This window comes from Mixophyes fleayi, chromosome 3, assembly GCF_038048845.1.
Source record: "Mixophyes fleayi isolate aMixFle1 chromosome 3, aMixFle1.hap1, whole genome shotgun sequence".
NCBI classification, from domain to species: domain Eukaryota; kingdom Metazoa; phylum Chordata; class Amphibia; order Anura; family Limnodynastidae; genus Mixophyes; species Mixophyes fleayi.
Genome location: NC_134404.1, coordinates 6831000 through 6853155, shown reverse-complemented (window position 1 = coordinate 6853155; position 22156 = coordinate 6831000). Strand labels below are relative to the sequence as shown.

Sequence of the window (22156 nt, the reverse complement as noted above, 5' to 3'; positions counted from 1 at the left end):
AAATGGCTATACAATTGTTGTCTGGATTTGGGTAGAAATAATTCCACACATAAGAAGTGGATTTTTTTGTTTTATGCCCAGGCATGACAATGGCCTTTTTCTTGTCACGTGCCAGAACTGCTGCCACTGGTGCAGGACTTACACAAACAACCTCATCAACATCCTCATTAGCGCCCTCGTCGCCTACACAAATCTCCCCCTCATCCTCTTCTAATTCCAAAGTGGCATCCTCAATTTGGGTATCACCGGCTACACTCGGGCTATTAAGGCACACATCAGCAGAATGCTCACGATTAGACATCCCACTGTTGGATGGACTCTCCACAGGGATTGTTGTCATTTGTGAATCAGAGCAAATATTCTCCTGTAATGCCTCACTGTTATCTTGCAGCTCGGCTTTGACGCGTAACAGTAGTTGTGCACCAATTGTAGGCTGGGTAACTTTTTGGGATCTGCCACTAATAGCCAAAGGTGAAGGCCTCATTCTCTCTTTGCCACTGCGTGTGTAGAATAGCATGCTTGCAATTTTTTTTTTATCGTCACTTAACTTTTGCTCAGTTACACTTCTTTTTCGCTTCAATACAGTAAATTTTTTTTTGGTTTTTGTTTTTTGCACTAATTTGAAAACACTCTGTTGTTTGACATCGCCTTGGCCAGATGACATACTGGGAACACTAACATCAGGACTGGTGACAGAACCTGGTTGCTCATTTAGATCATATGTGGACTGCTTTGAATCCATTCTGAGCGCAAACCACTGGGGAGTGCTAAAAATTATTTAGTAGATACTGCTGACAGATATGACTTTTGACAGCCAGAAATATTAATGCACAATTAGGGAGGACACCCCAAAAACACTGAGGAGTGCTAAAAATTATTTAGTAGATACTGCTGACAGATATGACTTTTGACAGCCAGAAATATTAATGCACAATTAGGGAGGACACCCAAAAACACTGAGGAGTACTAAAAATTATTTAGTAGATACTGCTGACAGAAATGACTTTTGACAGCCAGAAATATTAATGCACAATTAGGGAGGACACCCCAAAAGCACTGAGGAGTGCTAAAAATTATTTAGTAGATACTGCTGACAGATATGACTTTTGACAGCCAGAAATATTAATGCACAATTAGGGAGGACACCCCAAAAGCACTGAGGAGTGCTAAAAATTATTTAGTAGATACTGCTGACAGATATGACTTTTGACAGCCAGAAATATTAATGCACAATTAGGGAGGACACCCCAAAAACACTGAGGAGTGCTAAAAATTATTTAGTAGATTCTGCTGACAGTTATGACTTTTGACAGCCAGAAATATTAATGCACAATTAGGGAGGACACCCCAAAAACACTGAGGAGTGCTAAAAATTATTTAGTAGATACTGCTGACAGAAATGACTTTTGACAGCCAGAAATATTAATGCACAATTAGGGAGGACACCCCAAAAACACTGAGGAGTGCTAAAAATTATTTAGTAGATACTGCTGACAGATATGACTTTTGACAGCCAGAAATATTAATGCACAATTAGGGAGGACACCCCAAAAACACTGAGGAGTGCTAAAAATTATTTAGTAGATTCTGCTGACAGTTATGACTTTTGACAGCCAGAAATATTAATGCACAATTAGGGAGGACACCCCAAAAGCACTGAGGAGTGCTAAAAATTATTTAGTAGATACTGCTGACAGATATGACTTTTGACAGCCAGAAATATTAATGCACAATTAGGGAGGACACCCCAAAAGCACTGAGGAGTGCTAAAAATTATTTAGTAGATACTGCTGACAGATATGACTTTTGACAGCCAGAAATATTAATGCACAATTAGGGAGGACACCCCAAAAACACTGAGGAGTGCTAAAAATTATTTAGTAGATACTGCTGACAGATATGACTTTTGACAGCCAGAAATATTAATGCACAATTAGGGAGGACACCCCAAAAACACTGAGGAGTGCTAAAAATTATTTAGTAGATACTGCTGACAGATATGACTTTTGACAGCCAGAAATATTAATGCACAATTAGGGAGGACACCCCAAAAGCACTGAGGAGTGCTACAAATTATTTAGTAGATACTGCTGACAGATATGACTTTTGACAGCCAGAAATATTAATGCACAATTAGGGAGGACACCCCAAAAACACTGAGGAGTGCTAAAAATTATTTAGTAGATACTGCTGACAGATATGACTTTTGACAGCCAGAAATATTAATGCACAATTAGGGAGGACACCCCAAAAACACTGAGGAGTGCTAAAAATTATTTAGTAGATACTGCTGACAGATATGACTTTTGACAGCCAGAAATATTAATGCACAATTAGGGAGGACACCCCAAAAGCACTGAGGAGTGCTACAAATTATTTAGTAGATACTGCTGACAGATATGACTTTTGACAGCCAGAAATATTAATGCACAATTATGGGGGACACCCCAAAAGCGCTGGGGAGTGCCAAATATGAAGAAAAAATAATAAACCTCTATCCTCCTCTCTGCACTAGCGATTTTGGTTAGAGCAATTGCAAGAACAATATTGTATTCTCTGTCCCTGCTCTAATTAGCCTATGACTACACCCTGCTCTCTCCCTCTGTCAAATGGCGATGGATTGCTGTGGAGGCGTGTATTTATAAAGTTGAAGTATCGCGAGAACCGAGTCCCGAGATCCGACGACGTCACAATGACGTTCGGCCTCGATTTGGATTCGGAATGGGCGGGAGAGTACCGAGCTGCTCAGCTCGGTACTCGGATACCCAAAGTTCGTGTGGGTTCGGTTCTCGGAGAACCGGACCCGCCCATCTCTAATTTTAATTAACAAAATTTACATAAATATTTCTTGCTTTTCTCTGCAGCTTGTACGTCTCTCTTAACCTGCGCCCACCCTCTTGGGCACAGGTTTCCAGCTTGTACTGAATGTCAACCAGACATCTGACTTGCCTTTCTCATTACTTTGTTACATTGTTCACCCGCCTTTAGGTCATCTGAAATAAAGGTTAAAATATAGGTTAAAATAAATAAAAATACTCGCTATCTGTATATATAATCTCTTTTAATATTAGGACTTATGCTGGTAGGAATTATAGTAGCGCTGTGGTGATTGTTTTAACAGATATACCTATTGCTCATAGCCACATCTAGCTAACATTCCCCTAGTATTAAATTAGGCTATAGTGTTGCCAATCAATGCCAAAATTAGTAATTCATAGGTATGATCTATTAGCCTTTAAGGTAATAAATTACTAGGTAATACGGGGAGTGGATTGCTAACTACCTAAAGAATACCACCGAACTGACTCTGGGTATATCGGGGTATTATAGCAGCTGCCAGTATGAGAGATATCAGGTAGACAGACAGCGAGGACGCCGACGCGCATTTTGCTAAGGTCTGCTTTGTCCAAGGCGGACAAAGCAGACCTTAGCGAAACGCGCGTCGGCGTCCTCCTGGAGGGAAAAGGTGTATGGGAGCACAAGTCAGGGATGGGCACTGCTATTTGGGAGCATAAGACAGGGACAAGCACAGCTGTATGGGAGCACAAGTCAAGGGTGAGCGCAGGTGAAAAGTCCTAAATGACTAAAGCTAAGAGCTCTGCTACAAGTACAAATAAATCTCCCATGCTGGGAGTTGAACCTGGGCCACCTGGAGGGAAATCGGAAATCCTAACCTCTAGAATCTATGTGACCTGACAGCAGGATACGTGTGATAAGAACTGAACACAGATATGTCACCTACCTGCAATGCAACCAGACACCATGGGGGGAATTTATTAATGTGCGTGTTTGGCAGGGAGATCAAACCCACCACACATCAAAGCATTTCCCCAGTGATATTACATTCACACTGCTGGGGATGTGCCCCACAGGGGGGTCCTGGTCTTACCTAGGGATGCAACTTGTGCCATTACTAAGCAGCATTGCCATTATCTTGGTACATCTGGCCGATACCAAGTTAAAAAAAAAGTGTCTCCTGAATAAATCAAACCGATTGCTGTGTCCCCTTAAGTAAAAAAACTCAAATCATATACATGCCCCCTTTATAAATAAAAATAGTTATAGTACAGTACACCCAGCAGTTTTTCTGCTAAATTTCTGTGGTTTGCTATTGATAAAATGACCCAAATCCTCATTTGACAAAACTCTCCATAGTAATAGCTGGACACAGATTTCTCACCTACCTGCTGGGCAGACAGACACCAGGGGTCTGAGTCATTAAGGAGAGATAAGCAAAAAAAAAAAGAAAAAGTGCTAAATTTTTCCTGGACAAACCATGTTACAATATAAGGAGTGCAAATTAGTTTATTATTTTGCACATAAGTAAAATTCTGGCTGTTTTTTCATGTAGCACACAATTACATGATAGCTTTACTTTTACACTGAAATTTAAAGTTGATCTGGGACATGTCCTACCCCAACTATAAATCTGTCTCCACAATTTAATTTACCTCCCCCTCCAATGCATCATGGTTTTGCCCAGGTGCATACTTTTTTATGTTTTGCTTTCCTTAATCACTCAGGCCCCCTGTGTATGTCCTATATAACCTGGTAACCCTTTACCTGCCTGCTGATCACAGGGAAACTCCTCTCTCTCAGTCAGCTGACCTATGAAAAGTATCACCAGGATCAGGACTTGTGTCTCTATCAGCTGTGTGTGCCCTGTTCTTACATGTAGTGTGGTAAACCGTAATCACCATAAGAGAGGCTCAGCAGCATGCAGTATGATTAATATGTAGCACAATAATTATTATTTCTCTCATTTAAAAAACTGGAAATCGGGATAAGTTTTGTATATTTTGCATTTTTGAGGAAATTTTCTATTTTAAAATGTGAGCATTTTAGGAATTCAACAAAATCACTCCTTCGAGCCGGAATTGAACCAGCGACCTAAGGATTTCTGCATTGACTTCCACTACAGTCCTCCGCTCTACCAGCTGAGCTATCGAAGGGTTACATTGTCAGCAATGTTGTGAAATCATAGGTCAAAACGGTCACAAACTGTAAACTATCCCCATATTTTTGTCAACGCAACTCAATTTTAAAATAATCTACAATGTTTTTAATCAATTTAAAGAACGTATTGCAAGTATGATGAAACAAGTGAGGGAAAGCCAGATAATAGATATTATTACTGCTGTTCTAAAACTGTACAAACAAGTGTGTATAAGACAATACTATGATAACTATGCTTAGGAACAACATTATTTTTCAGACCTTTAATATTCTAATATATTTTTCAAATGATTATGTAACAATAAAAAACATATGTGGGGATGACATTAACGGAAAAGTATCTTCAAAAATATAATCCATTTGTACTGTAAAAGTACATTTCAATGAATTTATTTTAAATAAACCATAAAATAATTTAAAAATAAACATAAAACAAACATAATAGCAATGAAATCAAGTCTCTGTGTACTAAGCACTCACAATATAAGTGTAACTTATTTGGGGATTTTTGCTCGTCCAGGGAGGGAACATGTGTGTGTGTGTGGGTGCAGAGTCAGGGGAGGGCACAGGTGTGTGGGTGCAGAGTCATGGTAGGGCACAGTTATGTGGGTGCAGAGTCAGGGGAGGGCACAGGTGTGTGGGTGCAGAGTCATGGGAGGGCACAGGTGTGTGGGTGCAGAGTCATGGGAGGGCACAGGTATGTGGGTGCAGAGTCAGGGGAGGGCACAGGTGTGTGGGTGCAGAGTCAGGGGAGGACACAGGTGTGTGGGTGCAGAGTCATGGGAGGGCACAGGTATGTGGGTGCAGAGTCAGGGGAGGGCACAGGTGTGTGGGTGCACAAGTCTGGTGAGGGCACAGGTGTGTGGGTGCACAAGTAAGGGGATGGCACAGGTGCAGTGCCGTAACTAGACATTTTAGTGCCCTGGGCGAGACAGGGCACCGGCGCCCCCCATCTAAGTGGGAGTGGCATTTGACAAGTGGGTGTGGCCAACCTAATGTGTGGGTGTGGCTAGCACTTTACTGAAAGAATATATATATATATATACACACATACACATATATACACACACACACAGTGGTGGGATTCCATTAACCTAGCTTTTTTTATATAGAAAGGAGAAGCCCTATGACATACATTGCTATTTTAATATAGTACACTAAAAAGAGGCAAGATGGGAATATTAGGTCAAGTAACAGAACAGATCTTATAGGTCAGGGGGTAGTAAAGAAAATAAATGTGTGCCTCCTTTAGCACTCACAAGTGCCCACAAGCAAAAAGGATATTTAATTTTGCAGAACACAAATTTTTTTTTTAATTTAGTTTTTTTTCTAAAATACATTTGACCTACTAACTTGCTGGATAAGTTAATAAATAAGCACTTTGGGTACATTCCAGATCGCTTACAGATCAATTGTTTAGTAAAACAATTACTGGATTGTTGTAAAAGGCATTTTGCAAAAAAATACTGGGTTTTGAATATTGAGTGACCTCCTAAGCTGAGTAAAAATACATAGCTTACCCACACACACATAATATAAATACAATTTTACTTACCTTTCCTGTGTCCTGTGTCCTGTGTCCTGCTGCTTCTGCCCCAGCAGTGCTCCTCGCTGAATATGACGTCGGGCGTGATGACGTCACATTCAGTGGGAGCGAGGAGACTGCTGGGAACCACCGGGAGATCAGGTGACTTCTTTTTTTTTTTTTTTTTCCTTCCCCTTTTGTATTAACTTTATTGACTTTTTTTTTTACTATGCCGGCGGGTAGGGGAAGGTAGCGGGCAGCTGCTGCGCCCTCTTGGGTTTGCGCTCAGGGCGACGGCACCGCCCGCACCACCCTAGTTACGGCTCTGCACAGGTGTGTGGGTGCACAAGTAAGGGGATGGCACAGGTGTGTGGGTGCACAAGTCAGGTAGGGCACAGGTGTGTGGGTACACAAGTAAGGGGATGGCACAGGTGTGTGGGTGCACAAGTAAGGGGATGGCACAGGTGTGTGGGTGCACAAGTAAGGGGATGGCACAGGTGTGTGGGTGCACAAGTAAGGGGATGGCACAGGTGTGTGGGTGCAGAGTCAGGGGAGGGCACAGGTGTGTGGGTGCACAAGTCAGGTAGGGCACAGGTGTGTGGGTACACAAGTAAGGGGATGGCACAGGTGTGTGGGTGCACAAGTAAGGGGATGGCACAGGTGTGTGGGTGCACAAGTAAGGGGATGGCACAGGTATGTGTGGGTGCACAAGTAAGGGGATGGCACAGGTGTGTGGGTGCACAAGTAAGGGGATGGCACAGGTGTGTGGGTGCACAAGTAAGGGGATGGCACAGGTGTGTGGGTGCAGAGTCAGGTGAGGGCACAGGTGTGTGGGTGCAGAGTCAGGGGAGGGCAAGCTACTGTCTTACTCTGTCCTAATAACCCTACATTCATCATCATCATTTATTTATATAGCGCCACTAATTCCGCAGCGCTGTACAGAGAACTCATTCACATCAGTCCCTGCCCCATTGGAGCTTACAGTCTAAATTCCCTACTATAGACACACACTCACACACAGAGACAGACAGACAGAGAGGGAGAGACTAGGGTCAATTTTTTTTTTGATTGCAGCCAATTACCTTACCAGTATGTTTTTGGAGTGTGGGAGGAAACCGGAGCACCCGGAGGAAACCCACGCAAACACAGGGAGAACATACAAACTCCACACAGATAAGGCCATGGTCGGGAATTGAACTCATGACCCCAGTGCTGTGAGGCAGACGTGCTAACCACTAGGCCACTGTGCCTGTGTCATTACATAGAGCCATCAGTATCTATAGACACACAGTGCAGCACCCACTACTGATGTACACTACTGATAGGTTTAGCCCGGTGTGAAGATGTTCTGTATATAATTACCCATTTCCTGCTCTCTGTCTACCAGATCTTAGTTCATCTGTCCCTCATGACTCCAGGCTGCCCCTGTGTTACCTAATTATGTTCTACATGTTACTTCATTATCACATCCCTCAGAATCCCATTATATCATTTCACGCCAGGCTCATAGGTCTATAATTTTCTCCTTTGTCCTTACAGTTTGCTGCCACGTCTGCTCTCCGCCAGTCTTGTGTCACTGACACAATTATGAGGGTGTCCAAAAGTACAAGAATAGTAAATATTACAAATATAAACATATGTAAACACATACATCAAATTAAACTTAAGTTGAAAACCCCAGATTAAAGGAAGTTTGTTAATTAATTTTGTTAGGTAATAATCTTGTCATAATTTCATGCTTTATATTTACAGATCAGACTTTTGAATCTTACAGTCATCAGAAAGATTATTTTAGAAATGTCGCCTAATGTACAGAGATGGTGATCTGTGATATCCCTGAGTCCATGGATAATACCACGTATAAGTCAGGTAAGAGAGAGGTTGTAGTCGTGGCCGAGTGGTTAAGGCGATGGACTAGAAATCCATTGGGGTCTCCCCGCGCAGGTTCAAATCCTGCCAACTACGGTTTCACTTTCTTTTCTTTCGTATGACCAATCATCTGTAACAGAGTGTATATTTAGCCACTAGGTGGCAGTGGTGTACAACAGATGATCCCTATGTTGACTCAGGAAGGCAGACAGAGAAGGACAAGACACACAAGCATACTTGCCCACTCTCCTAGAATGTACAGGGCCAAAATGATGTAATGTGTGACGTCGTCCCGCTCCCTGGACTCGCTCTTCACAAAAGTAGACAAGTATGGTGTAGTGTAGTTTTATTCACAATATTCATTCTGTCCCTATTACAGACCTGTGAACTCTCCAGGGAAATCCATTCAGAGAAGGAATCTATAACTCCAACAGTTCTGGGGGTTTTTCAGAAAAATCCCAAATTTTCACTATAAAAATGTGTTGCTTATCAGATAGGAGCGCGGCCAAATCATAATGGTAATCAGTGCGGTTGTTCAAGTATTTTTCCCTCTAGACTATAAGTCACATGAGCAGCGTCCTCTCTACCTCGAACATCCCTGATGTCCTGTATTAAGGTGAATGTTTTGCTGTTTGTTTACTGACGTGGATAAAATTTGTTGCTTATTAATTCTGTAACTTATCTCATGGCATCCATGTACGTGTTATATATATTGTGACCATGTACGTGTTCTATTTATTGTGTCCATGTACGTGTTTTATTTATTGTGACCATGTACGTGTTCTATTTATTGTGTCCATGTATGTGTTATATTCATTGTGTCCATGTACGTGTTCTATTTATTGTGTCCATGTACGTGTTCTATTTATTGTGTCCATGTACGTGTTATATATATTGTGTCACTGTATGTCATATCAGTTTGACGATTGTGCAGATCTGCAGAACCTGTGTTACCCTATTAATAAACATTGATAATAACAACAGAGTTTATGTCCTGATTTTTATTGCAGAACTGTTGGGAATTATGTGAATCTTCTGGATTTCACATAGAAACATAGAATTTGACAGCAGATAGGAACCTCTAGGCCCATCTAGTCTGCCCATTTTCTTAACCTACAGTCACCTCAACCCCTATTTGATCCTTAGTTCTTTATAGGATATTCTTATGTCTATCCCAAGCATGTTTAAATTGCTCTACAGTATTAGCCTCTACCACTTCTGATGGGAGGCTATTCCACTTATCCACTACCCTTTCTGTGAAGTAGTGTTTCCTCCCATTTCCTCTGAACCTAATTCCATCCAGTGTCAGTGCATGTCCTCGTGTTTTAATACTTCTCTTCCTTTGTAGAATGTTTCCCTCCTGCAACATGTTATAACCCCTGATATATATGAAAGTTTCTATCATGGCCCCCCGTTCCCTTCTCTGCACCAAACTCTACATATTAAGATCTTTTAGTCTTTCCGGGTAGTTTTGTGCTGTAGGCCATGCTACATTTTAGTTGCCCTTCTATGTACAGTTTCTAATGTATTTATATCCTTCTGGAGATATGGCCTCCAGAATTGATCACAATATTGTAGATAAGGCCGTACAACTGACATATACAGTTACATTATTTGTCACTGTATAGGTCAAAAATGTGAGGGCAGAAGGAGCACTCTAGTACTCTAGTGCTCCTTCCACCCCACATCAGGTGATGAAGACCACTCCCTCATTCTCTCTTCTCCTCCTTCCACCTACCAACTGGATCCCATCCCCTCTCACCTCCTTCGCACCCTTTCCCCCTTTGTCTGCGCCTACCTTGCACACCTCTTCAATCTGTCTCTCTCTACTGGAATCGTCCCCTCTTCATTCAAACATGCCCTAATCTCCCCCTTTCTTAAGAAACCTAACCTTGACCCCACCTCTCTAGCGAACTACCGCCCCATATCACTTCTCCCCTTCGCCTCCAAACTACTTGAGCGGATTGTCTGCAACCGCCCCTCCACTCCCCTCTCTGCTAACGCCCTACTTGACCTCCTCCCTACCGCCCCCTCTACTCAACTAAAACCGCTCTGGCCAAAGACACTAATGACACTCCCTGCTCATTCTCTTGGACCGCTCTGCGGCCTTTGACACCGTGGACAACCCCCTTCTTCTGCAGACCCTTCTCTCTCTGGCACTGTCCTCACTTGGATCAACTCCTACGTTGCCAACCGCTCCTTCTCTGTTTCCATTCCTGACTCATGCTCACCCCCCTCCGCCGTCCTTGTTGGGGTACCTCAGAGCTCTGTTCTCGGCCCTCTTTTTTCTCACTTTACACAACCTTCCCGGGTGAACCCATCTCTTCCTTTGGTCTCCAGTATCACATCTATGCTAATGACATTCAACTTTACATGTCCTCTCCTGACCTTCCCCCCCCCCTCATCCTCTCTCGTTTCCGACTGCCCCTGCGCTATATCCTCCTGAATGTCTTCACATTTACTGAAAATCAACGTTACGAAAACTGAACTAATTGTTTTCCCTCCTTCTAAATCTTCTACCCCCAGTGAACTTTCCATCACCGTTAATAACACCACCGACTCTGCTGTTCCCCAACTCTGCTGCCTGGGTGTCACCCTGGACTCCTCCCTCTCTTTTGCCCCCACATTCAATCTCTGGCCCACTTCTGTTGCTTCCAACTATGGAACATCGCCCGCATTCGGCTGTTCCTCTCTCAGGAGGCTGCTAAAAACCCTAATCCATGCTCTCATTATTTCCCATCTCGATTACTGCAACCTTCTCCTCATCAGCGTCCCCCACTTCCATCTCGCCCCTCTTCTTTCTGTTCTAAACGTGGCTGCAAGACTTATCTTTCTCTCACGCCGCTCTTCCTCTGCATTCCCTCTCTGCCTTGCCCTTCACTGGCTCCCTTTCCCCTTCAGAATTGTCTTTAAACTCCTCACTGTCATCAACAAGGTCCTCTCTCTTTCCACTGTCCCTTATATCTCTAACCTCCTCTCCATCCACACTCCTGCCCGTTCTCTGCGCTCAGCCAATGACCGCCGCCTTTCCTCTGCACTGATCACCTCATCCCATGCCAGAATTCAGGACTTCTCCCGTGCTGCCCCCCTTCACTGGAACAATTTCCCTCCCTCCATCTGCCTGTCCCCTTGTCTTGGCTCCTTCAAACGGGCTCTCAAAACCCATCTGTTCCTTACCTTGGCAATTCATTATCAAAATTAAGTAAAATATGGGCAATAATAGGAGTGAACTATTCCCATATTCTTATTTTATACTGATGCAATCGTTTGAAAGTTGGATCCAGTGAAAAGGAGAAGTCTGTGTATGAGGTAGTACAGAAAAGAGGAGCTTTGTTCAATGAGACATGTACAGCGTTGGTGGTATAGTGGTGAGCATAGCTGCCTTCCAAACAGTTGACCCGGGTTCGATTCCCGGCCAACGCAACAATGTTTTTAATTAATCTATACAAGAAACATTGGAGTCAGGTATCATGAAACAATGAAAGTCAGATCATATGTATTATTATTACTGCTGCTGAAACTGTACAAGTAAGTGTGATTAAGACAATATTTGGATAATCATGCTTAGGAGCATCGTTATTTAACAGCCCTTTAAAAGTCTAATATATTTCTAAAATAATTAAGTAACAATGAATACATAATTAGAGATGATATTAAAGGAAAAGTGTCTTCAAAAATATAATCCATATGTTCAGTAAATCTACATTTTACTGAATGAAATTTACATAAATATATCTTGCTTTTCTCTGCACCTTTTCCGTGTCTCTTAACCAGCGCCCACCCTCTTGGGCACAGGCTTCCAGCTTGTACTGAATGTCAACCAGGCATCTGACTTGCCTTTCTCATTGTTTTGTTACATTGCTTACCCACCTTTAGGTCATCTGAAATAATAGACAACCCCCCAACATATGTAGAGATGACATTAACAGCATAGTATCTTAAAAATATTTTTTTTTTCTGTTAAACTACATTTCAATGAATTAAATTTACATTTAATGTAAAAAGATGTAAATGTAAACATAAAACAAACATAATTACAAGGCCAAAAAGTCTGTGTGTGCCGAGCAATCACATTGTAAGCTAAACTTATTTAGGGATTCTTGCAAGTCCCTGGAGGGAAAGGTGTATGGGAGCACGAGTCAGGGGTGGGCACAAGTCCGGGGTGGGCACTGCTATATGGGAGCACAAGTCAAGGGTGGGCACAGGTGAAAAGTCATAAATGACTAAAGCTAAGAGCTCTGCTACAAGTACAAATAAATCTTCAATTTCCCATACCAGGAGTAGAACCTGTTCCACCTGGGGGAAAATCAACAATCCTACCTGTGAGAACTTATGTGACCTGACAGCAGGATACATATAATATGAACTGAACACAGATATGTCACCTACCTGCAATGTAACCAGACACCATGGGGGGAATTTATCAACGTGCGGGTTTTGCAGGGAGATCAAACCCACCACACATGGAAGCATTTCCCCAGTGATATTACATTCACACTGCTGGGGATGTGCCCCACAGGGGGGTCCTGATCTTACCTAGGGATACTTGTGCCATTACTAAGCAGCATTGTCATTATCATGGTACATCTGGCCGATACCAAGTTAATAAAAAAAGTGTCTCCTGAATAAATCAAACTTTATGCTGTGTCTCCTTCAGTCAAAAAACCCAAATCATGTACATGCCCCCTCTATACATAAAAATACTAATAGAACCACATTTATTAATTAAAATAGTAACAGTACACCCAGCAGGTTTTCTGCTAAGTTTCAGTGGTTTGTTATGGATAAAATGACCCAAATCCTCACTTGACAAAACCCACCCCCTCCATAGTAATAGCTGAACACAAATCTCTCACCTACCTGCTGTGCAGACAGACACCAGGGGGTCTGAGTCATTAAGGAGAGCTAAGCAAAAAAAAAAAAAAAGAAGCAAGTTTTCTCCTGGACAAACCATGTTACAATACAAGGGGTGCAAATTAGTTTATTATTTTGCACATAAGTAAAATTCTGGCTGTTTTTTCATGTAGCACACAATTACATGATAGCTTTATTGTTACACTGAAATTTAAAGTTGATCTGGGATATGTCCAACCCCAACTATAAATCTGTCCCCACATTTTAAATTTACCTCCCCCTCAAATGCATCATGGTTTTACCCAGGTGCTTACTTTTTTATGTTTTGCTTTCCTTAATCACTCAGGCCCCCTGTGTATGTCCTATATAACCTGGTAACCCTTTACCTGCCTGCTGATCACAGGGAATCTCCTCTCTCTCAGTGAGCTGAGCTATGGAAAGTATCACCAGGATCAGGACTTGTATCTTCATTAGTTGTCTCTGCCCTGTTCTTACATGTAGTGTGGTAAACCGTAATCACCATAAGAGAAGCTCAGCAGCCTGCAGTATGATTAACATGTAGCAGAAAAATCACTAGCTGTCTCCATTAAAAAGTTGAAATAAGTGGGGAGGAGTTTAAAATAGCCCTTAAATCCCAAAAGGCATCCAAGGCTCCCGGTCCTGATGGTTTTACCATCTCATACTGTAAAACTTTTGCCCAGATTCTGACCCCGCACTTACTCTCTACTTTCAACTCGATCCTTCGAGGGGAGAAATTCCATAGAGACACCACACGTTCCAATATTATAGTTCTAACAAAGCCAAACAAAGATCCCACAATCTGCGCCAATTATCGGCCCATTTCTTTGCTAAACACGGATATCCAGCTATTTGCTAAGATCCTGTCAAACAGGTTGAATAATAAACTATCACGGCTTATAGACCCAGATCAAGTCAAGTTTGTCCCTAACAGACAAGCCCTGGATAATACCAGGAGGACTATAGATTTGATATCCTATATAAACCAAACTAAACTTCCTTCTGTAATTTTAGCTTCAGATGCAGAAAAAGCCTTTGATAGGCTCTCTTGGCCATTCATGTTTCAAACCCTTCAATCCTTCGGATTCTGTGGTAATTTTCTTCAAGGCATTCAAGCTCTATATCACAACCCGTCCTCCTCGGTATCGACAAATGGCTTGAGTTCATCCGTGTTTGGTATTAACAACGGGACAAGACAAGGGTGCCCTCATTCCCCTCCTATTTACGCACTATGTATTGAACCGCTTGCCGCTCGGATCCGACTGAACCTGGATGTGAGGAGAATCCAGGTTAGAAGTAGAGAATATAAGATTTTGTTGTTTGACGATGATGTCCTCCTCACTCTAGCCTCACCTCAAACCTCCCTTCCTAATCTATTTGCCGAGCTGCAAAACTTTGGTTCTCTTTCCGGTTATAAAGTAAACTCCTCCAAGTCAGAGGCTATTGCTTTACACCTTGCACCACATGTAAAGAAATTATTGGAACTTAAGTTTGAGTTTCAGTGGCGGCCCCGAGCAATTCGCTATCTGGGAGTTTTTATTTCCCACAAGGCTGTATTGGGGCATTTGCTTTCCCTTGGAGGAAAGTGGGACTAGATCGTTTCTTTCATCTGATGGGTGAGCATGCACCACGTTCCTTCACAGACCTGAGTGAGAGACACTCCCTTCCAAGCAATCTGTATTTTCACTACCTACAAGTAAAAAGTTTTATCCAGGCCCAGACACAATCGTCCAAGTTACATCCCCAACACCGTTTGAGAGGCATTGTATTTATTGCCCGGGTCGCCGTGGCTACATATAAATCCTGTACAGTTATCTCGTGTCCTCCTCATCCCCTCTCAAGGAACCATTTGAGCGGGCATGGGAACAGGATCTTGGAGTAACTCTGGACGAGGAGGGGTGGTCGCTCATTCGAAAAAAGATTTCAAAGTCTTCCATTAACACAGCTATTCGTGAAAATACATACAAGATATATACTAGGTGGTACATGGTTCCTGCGAGACTACAATCTATCTTCCCCCACGCCTCAGACCTATGTTAGCGTAACTGTGGATATGTGGGTTCTTTCCTCCATATTTGGTGGGATTGCCCGCTTGTGGCCAGATTTTGGGATGAGGTTTTGTTACTGGTTCAACAGGTTACCTCAATCAAAATGCCTAAGAACCCGCTGTCGGTGTTACTGTATAAACCTATGAAAGGGATCTCGAAGTCATCTTATAAACTTGTTCGACACATATATAATGCAGCTAAGCTACAGATAGCTAGTGATTGGAAGAAAGCTACACAACCCTCTAGGGAGGCTGTTATAAATCGAACCTGGCACACTGCTTCCATGGAATATATAACAAGTCATCTCCATGACACAGTTCCCGCATTCCACAAAGTGTGGGGCCCTTGGTATAGTTTTAATAATAGTACTATGCCAGGCCTCTTATAAGTCTTATATGCCCTCTCCCCCCGCCCTTCTTTTTCTTTCACTCCCCTCATTCCTCAAGACTACCCGGGCGTGTAAGGGTCACGAACAGAGATATACCCCCAGCTTGGAATGCCCCTTCCCCCTGTCCCCAGCTCCCTTCTCTTCTTTCCCCTAACAAAATAATTCAAAAAATACCCAGCAGATTACCCTACTTGATATTTACTCCCAACCTTACATAGTCTATCGCTGGTACGGGAAAAATCTCTACTTTTGTTTTATTTGTCCTTTAGGTTTTTAATTCTCAGCTACCGTTTGGAATGTACCACATTGTGAGAGTGACATATATGTAATATATGTCCCTTTCGCTTATCTCTTTTTTTTCTCCAACTCGGTGCATTTTATATTCTTGATACACGATTAATGTCAATGTTATGTATGGTTGTGCTTTATGTCTGTCTGCTGTTATAAATAAAAAGTTTTAAAAGAAAAAGTTGAAATCAGGATGAGTAACATATTTTTTGTATTTTGAGGTCATTTACTAATTTAGAAAATGAGAATTTTAGAAATTATACAAAACAAAAAAAAATAACTCCTTCAAGCTGGAATTGAACCAGCAACCTAAGGATTTCTGCATCCACATCCACTACAGTCCTCTGCTCTACCAGCTGAGCTATCGAAGGGCCATAGTCCCAGTGAAAACTGTCACAAACTGTAAACTCAAAATAAAAAATTCCTAAGATGATTGTACAATATGACCCAGCGATCTAACTGGATGCACTGAGAAGATACAGCCAGAATAAAATATGGGGCAACATATGTGGAGTATGTCCAGATTCTACTACTCAGAACTACATTCATTTCTGTATCTCATCTCTGCAACTGTGTGTTTAAAAGTATGTTAAAGGAAAATGTTAACAGTTCGGCCAGAGTCTTTTATTGATGCCTAATTTATGATAGGTATCTGGCCTCCTCTAGTCTTTTCAACAAATGTTTCCTTTCACTTTGATTAGCTGACCAATTAGCACATCTGTAGTTTATTCCTAAATTAGCCTGACTACATCTTAGTTTCAGTCTATGGGGTGACGTATGTGTGTTTTCTGCACAGTCAGTTTTCTCACAAAGTGTATATAGACAAAACAGTTGGACAAACATTTGATTACTTCCAGGGATAAGCTACATCTGCCACATCCTATTTCTGCATTACTTGTCAATCTATTCGGGACACTGCAAATAGGTAATTCTTTTAAATCCACTAACTTTTTTGCTTTTACTCTTTCATCAAAATCTTTTACCAATTTTTTTTCTTGGTCTCTTTTCATGGCATTATCTTTAGGACTGTATGATCTTTCACCCCTCCACCAACACAAACATTTATCCACATTGCACCATCATTACTTCACTCACCTCTAGTTAACACCCATGAACTGTTGTCCTATTTATTATCTCTAACAAGTACAGCCTCCACCTGTCGCCAGAAAATAAATAGTCACACATCTTACAATCCCCTTGCCTATCTTTCTCTCTCTCTGCTTCTATTAGCTGGTGATATATCACCTAATCCAGGTCCCCCACACTCCTCACACACACATATATCAGAGCACTACCGCTCTATAGCAAACCTCAAACACATCACCTGTCTCCCCTCTCTTCCAAAGTCCTTTAAATGTGCCCTTTGGAATGCACGCTCTGTTTGTAACAAACTTACCTCCATTCATGATCTCTTCCTCTCAAGAAACCTCAACCTTCTGGCACTAACAGAAACATGGCTCATGCAATCAGACACTGCCTCACCTGCAGCACTTTCACATGGTGGCCTCCATCTCATCCACACCTCCAGACCTGAAGACAGACAAGGAGGTGGGGTTGGACTACTTCTCTACCCACAGTGCACGTTCATAGTTCTACCAAATGTCCCATCACTCACGTTCACATCTTTTGAAGTACATGCTATTCACATTTTTAATCCATTCTCTCTATGTGTTGCGGTGATCTATCACCCTCCCCCCTGGAGCACACCAACAATTTATTGAGGATTTCTCTGCATGGTTCCCTCACTTCTTATCTTCAGACATCCCCACCATCATCATGGGTGATTTCAACATCCCCATTGATATCCCACATTCCAAAGCTGATTATAAACTGCTCTCGCTAACCTCCTCACTTGACCTCTCCCAGTGGATTGAATCATCTACTCATAAGGATGGGCACTGCCTTGATCTTGTTTTCTCTAGACTATGCTCAGTTTCTAATTTTCTTAACACACCCTTCCCCCTCTCGGATCATCACCTTATCAGTTACACACTTACTCCCACTGCTCTAACCTCTCTACTGTCTAACTCTACCAAGCCTCCTCATACCCGCAGAAATCTTAATTCTATTAATCTTCAACAATTTTCCATCTCTCTCCAACAACTTCTCTCCCATATCTCTACATTCTCATCCCCTGAGATGGCAGTACCTCATTTTCACCAAACCTTAGCAACGGCCCTTGATCAAGTGGCTCCAGCGACACTACATACTACACGTCGACTTCGATGTCAACCGTGGCACACTGCAGCAACGTGAAATCTTCAAAAACTGTCCCATAAAGCAGAATGTCTCTGGCGTAAATCTCGCACCTCTAATGACTTCTTCACATATACTGATATCTACCACTCCTATTGAAATGCTATGGACACTGCAAAACAAACATACTTCAAATCTCTTATCTATGCTCAGGCTTCTAACCCTAAACGCCTTTTCAATACATTTAAATATCTTCTCAATCCCCCCCCCCCCCCCCCGAACCCTCCATCTACTATCAGTGCTTAGGATCTTGCTTCCTACTTCAAGGACAAGATTGATAAGATCAGACTAGAAATAGTATCCTTTTCCTCGACAAGCAATCAGCACAATTCCTTCCCACTACCCTCTGACACCTTCTCTTCATTTGACCCCAAAAATGAAGAGGAAATTTCTACTTTCTTCTTATCTTCTTACTCTACCTCCTGTCCTCTTGATCCTATTCCCTCGCAAATTGGTAGATCCCTGTATCCTGTGCTCATTTCACCTCTAACTCAAATCTGTAATCTCTCACTCTCTACTGGCATCTTTCCATCACTATACAAGCACGCAGTGATTACTCCTATTCTAAAAAAAACAAAACTCCGACCCAAACTCTCTCTGAAATTACCGTCCCATCTCTCAGCTCCCTTGCCCCTCCAAGCTTCTAGAGAGACTTGCCTACACTCGCCTCACACGCTTTCTTTCCGCAAACAACCTGTTGGATCCTCTTCAGTCTGGCTTTTGTTCTCAACACTCCACAGAGACTGCGTTGACTAAGGTTGTCAATGATCTGATCACTGCAAAAACGAAACGCCTTTACTCTCTTCTAATTCTCCTGGATCTTTCGGCTGCATTTGACACCGTTGACCACTCTCTTCTCATACAAAAGCTGCAATCCCTAGGTTTTCAAGACACTGTTATATCCTGGCTCTCATCCTACCTCTCTAATCGCTTTTTCACTGTTAATTTCTATGGATCCACCTCTGCTCTGCTTCCTCTATTAGTTGGAGTACCACAAGGCTCAGTGCTAGGTCCTCTGCTGTAATCTATCTATACCGCTTCTCTTGGAAAACTTATAGGTTCCTTTGGCTTTCAGTATCATCTCTATGCGGATGATACCCAAATCTATCCATCCTCTCCTGATATCTCGACATCTGTGTTGTCCCATGTAACTGACTGTCTTTCTGCCATATCATCTTGGATGTCCTCTCACCAACTCAAACCTAATCTTTCTAAAAACAGTTAATAATATTCCAAAACACCAACAAGAGCATACCTGACATTTCCATCTCTGTTGATAACATGACCATAAATCCCACCCCACAAGCTCGCTGCCTAGATGTAATCCTTGACTCACACCTATCCTTTGTTCCCCACATTGACTCTATATCTATATCATGCTACATACATCTAAAGAACATTTCCAGAATTTGCACATATCTCATGCAAGACACTGCAAAAACCTTAATTCATACACTTATCATCTCCCGCATTGACTATTGCAATTCCCTCCTTACTGGTCTTCCCAAAAACAGACTCAAACCCCTACAATCTATTTTGCACGCTGCGGAAAGACTGATTTTCCTTGCAAATCGTTATTTCTCTATTGAATCAGTCTGTATGTCTCTACACTGGTTGCCTGTTTTCTACCGAATCCAATATATCAAATACTTTTACTAACCTACAAGGCCATCAACAAAGCTGCACCAACATACATCTCCTCTCTTGTCTCAAAATATCTCCCAACTCGGCAACTCCGTTCTGCACAAGATCTGCGTCTCTCATCCACCCTCATTACATCCTCCCATTCCCGGTTATAGGACTTTTTTCGCGCTGCACCCATTCTATGGAATTCTCTCCCTCGCACAATAAAACTCTCCTCTAGTCTACAAACTTTCAAGCGTTTTTTTGAAAACCTACCTCTTCAGACAAGCTTATAATATTCCTCAACCACCCTCTTAACATCACTACCTTAGCCTATTACCACGTGTTACACAATTTCACACAAGACAACTACCCCCTGACCAACAATGTTGTGCGACAGGATCATTTAGCCTATGAGTCACTTTAACCTTTGCAGCCTGGCTGGGCCAAAATGCAAAATGTAGACTTAACCTCATGTGTCAATCTCCCATTGTCCCATAGATTGTAAGCTTGCGAGCAGCCTTCTCACCTCTTTGTCTGTTTTACCCAGTTTGTTTATTAGTTTATTATGTTTGTCCCCAATTGTAAAGCGCTACAGAATATGTTGGCGCTATATAAATAAATGATGATGAAGAAATGAGTTCAGGAGTTGTCCTCAAAGGCAGAAAAAAAAGAGAAGAGAACAGAGGTGAAACAAGTTTGGACAGACTCCTGCATTCCGAACATTTGAAATCCCATTAAACACTTTATTTTCACTATTTATTACTTACATGTATTATTTCTGTATCATTATATTTTTGCTTGTATTATATTTTGTTGCATTCTACTTTTATTGCTAATACTATATTAGTACTAATATTACCTTGTAAATTCATTATCAAAATTAAGTAAAATCAAATCCATGGGCAGTAATAGGAGTGAACTATTTCCATATTATTATATTACACTGATGCGATAGTTTGAAGGTTGGATCCAGTGAAAGGGAGAAGTCTGTGTATGAGGTAGTACAGAAAAGAGGAGTTTTGTTCAGTTAAAAATGTACAGCGTTGGTGGTATAGTGGTGAGCATAGCTGCCTTCCAAGCAGTTGACCCGGGTTCGATTCCCGGCCAACGCAACAATATTTTTAATTAATCTATACAAGAAACATTGGAGTCAGGCATCATGAAACAAGTGAGGGAAATACAGATCATATGTATTATTATTACTGCTGCTAAAGCTGTACAAGAAAGTCTGTTTAAGACAATATTTGGATAATCATGCTTAGGAGCAACATTATTTAGCAGCCCTTTAAAAGTCTAATATATTTCTGAAATAATTAAGTAACAATGAATACATACTTAGAGATATTAACGGAAAAGTGTCTTCAAAAATATAATCCATATGTTCTGTAAATCTACATTTTAATGAATGAAATTTACATAAATATATCTTGCTTTTCTCTGCATCTTTTTTAAAAAGACATTTTAAATTTACCTCCCGCTTCAATGAATCATGGTTTTGCCCAGGTGCATACTTTTTATGTTTTGCTTTCCTTAATCACTCAGACACCATGTCCAATATAGCCTGCTGATTACAGGATATTTCCTCTCTCTCAGTGAGCTGAGCTATGGAAAGTATCACCAGGATCAGGACTTGTCTCTCTATCAGCTGTCTCTGCCCTGTTCTTACATGTAGCGTGGTAAACCGTAATCATCATAAGAGAGGCTCAGCAGCCTGCAGTATGATTAACATGTAGCAGAAAAAATTGTTTTTCTCTCATTAAAGAAGGATGAAAACAGGATAAGTTTTGTATATTTTGTATTTTTGTGTGAATTTGCTATTTTCAAAAATTATAATTTTAGTAATTAGACAAAAAAAAAACTTGTTTGAGCTGCAATTGAAACAGAAACCTAAGAATTTCTGCACAAACCTCCACCACAGTCAGATCCTGTGACCTCAGAGGTCAAACAAAAATCACAAATTGTAAACTCAAAAAAATTTAATTCCGAAAATGCCTGCACAAAATGCTATCTAACTGGGTGTACTGAGGAGATACAAACTTTTTCAGTTAAAGGCACCCTTAGGGTCTCCATAATATTTTCAAGGTACCCACAAGTCAAAATAATTACCAAGTAGTCCCCCACCTTCCTTGAGGGCCAGACGAGGGGTAGAGATGAGAGAGACTGTGGGAAGATTTTACACAAATTGAATGCACACACAAAAGGTGCTGTAACCCATGACAATGTTGATTTTTCCTTTGCTTTTATCAGTACAGTTTAGAAAATAACTGCAAATGAGTGATTACAGCACTTTCCTGTGCACCAATTTTCATAAATGTCTCCCATAGTGCC

General features: G+C 41.6%; 5 non-coding genes across 5 annotated transcripts; 3 read left to right on the top strand and 2 right to left on the bottom strand.

Annotated features, from left to right (window-relative positions):
- Positions 1-4862: 4862 nt before the first annotated feature.
- Positions 4863-4952, bottom strand: TRNAY-GUA (transfer RNA tyrosine (anticodon GUA)). Its single transcript is given in 2 exon segments — positions 4863-4898; positions 4916-4952. It is a non-coding gene; the product is annotated as a tRNA-Tyr (tRNA).
- Positions 4953-8364: 3412 nt separating this feature from the next.
- TRNAS-AGA (transfer RNA serine (anticodon AGA)) lies at positions 8365-8446 on the top strand. The gene has a single exon. It is a non-coding gene; the product is annotated as a tRNA-Ser (tRNA).
- A 3255-nt stretch (positions 8447-11701) lies between these two features.
- TRNAG-UCC (transfer RNA glycine (anticodon UCC)) lies at positions 11702-11773 on the top strand. The gene has a single exon. It is a non-coding gene; the product is annotated as a tRNA-Gly (tRNA).
- Positions 11774-16227: 4454 nt separating this feature from the next.
- TRNAY-GUA (transfer RNA tyrosine (anticodon GUA)) lies at positions 16228-16317 on the bottom strand. The gene is given in 2 exon segments: positions 16228-16263; positions 16281-16317. It is a non-coding gene; the product is annotated as a tRNA-Tyr (tRNA).
- A 4551-nt stretch (positions 16318-20868) lies between these two features.
- TRNAG-UCC (transfer RNA glycine (anticodon UCC)) lies at positions 20869-20940 on the top strand. The gene has a single exon. It is a non-coding gene; the product is annotated as a tRNA-Gly (tRNA).
- Positions 20941-22156: the final 1216 nt, after the last annotated feature.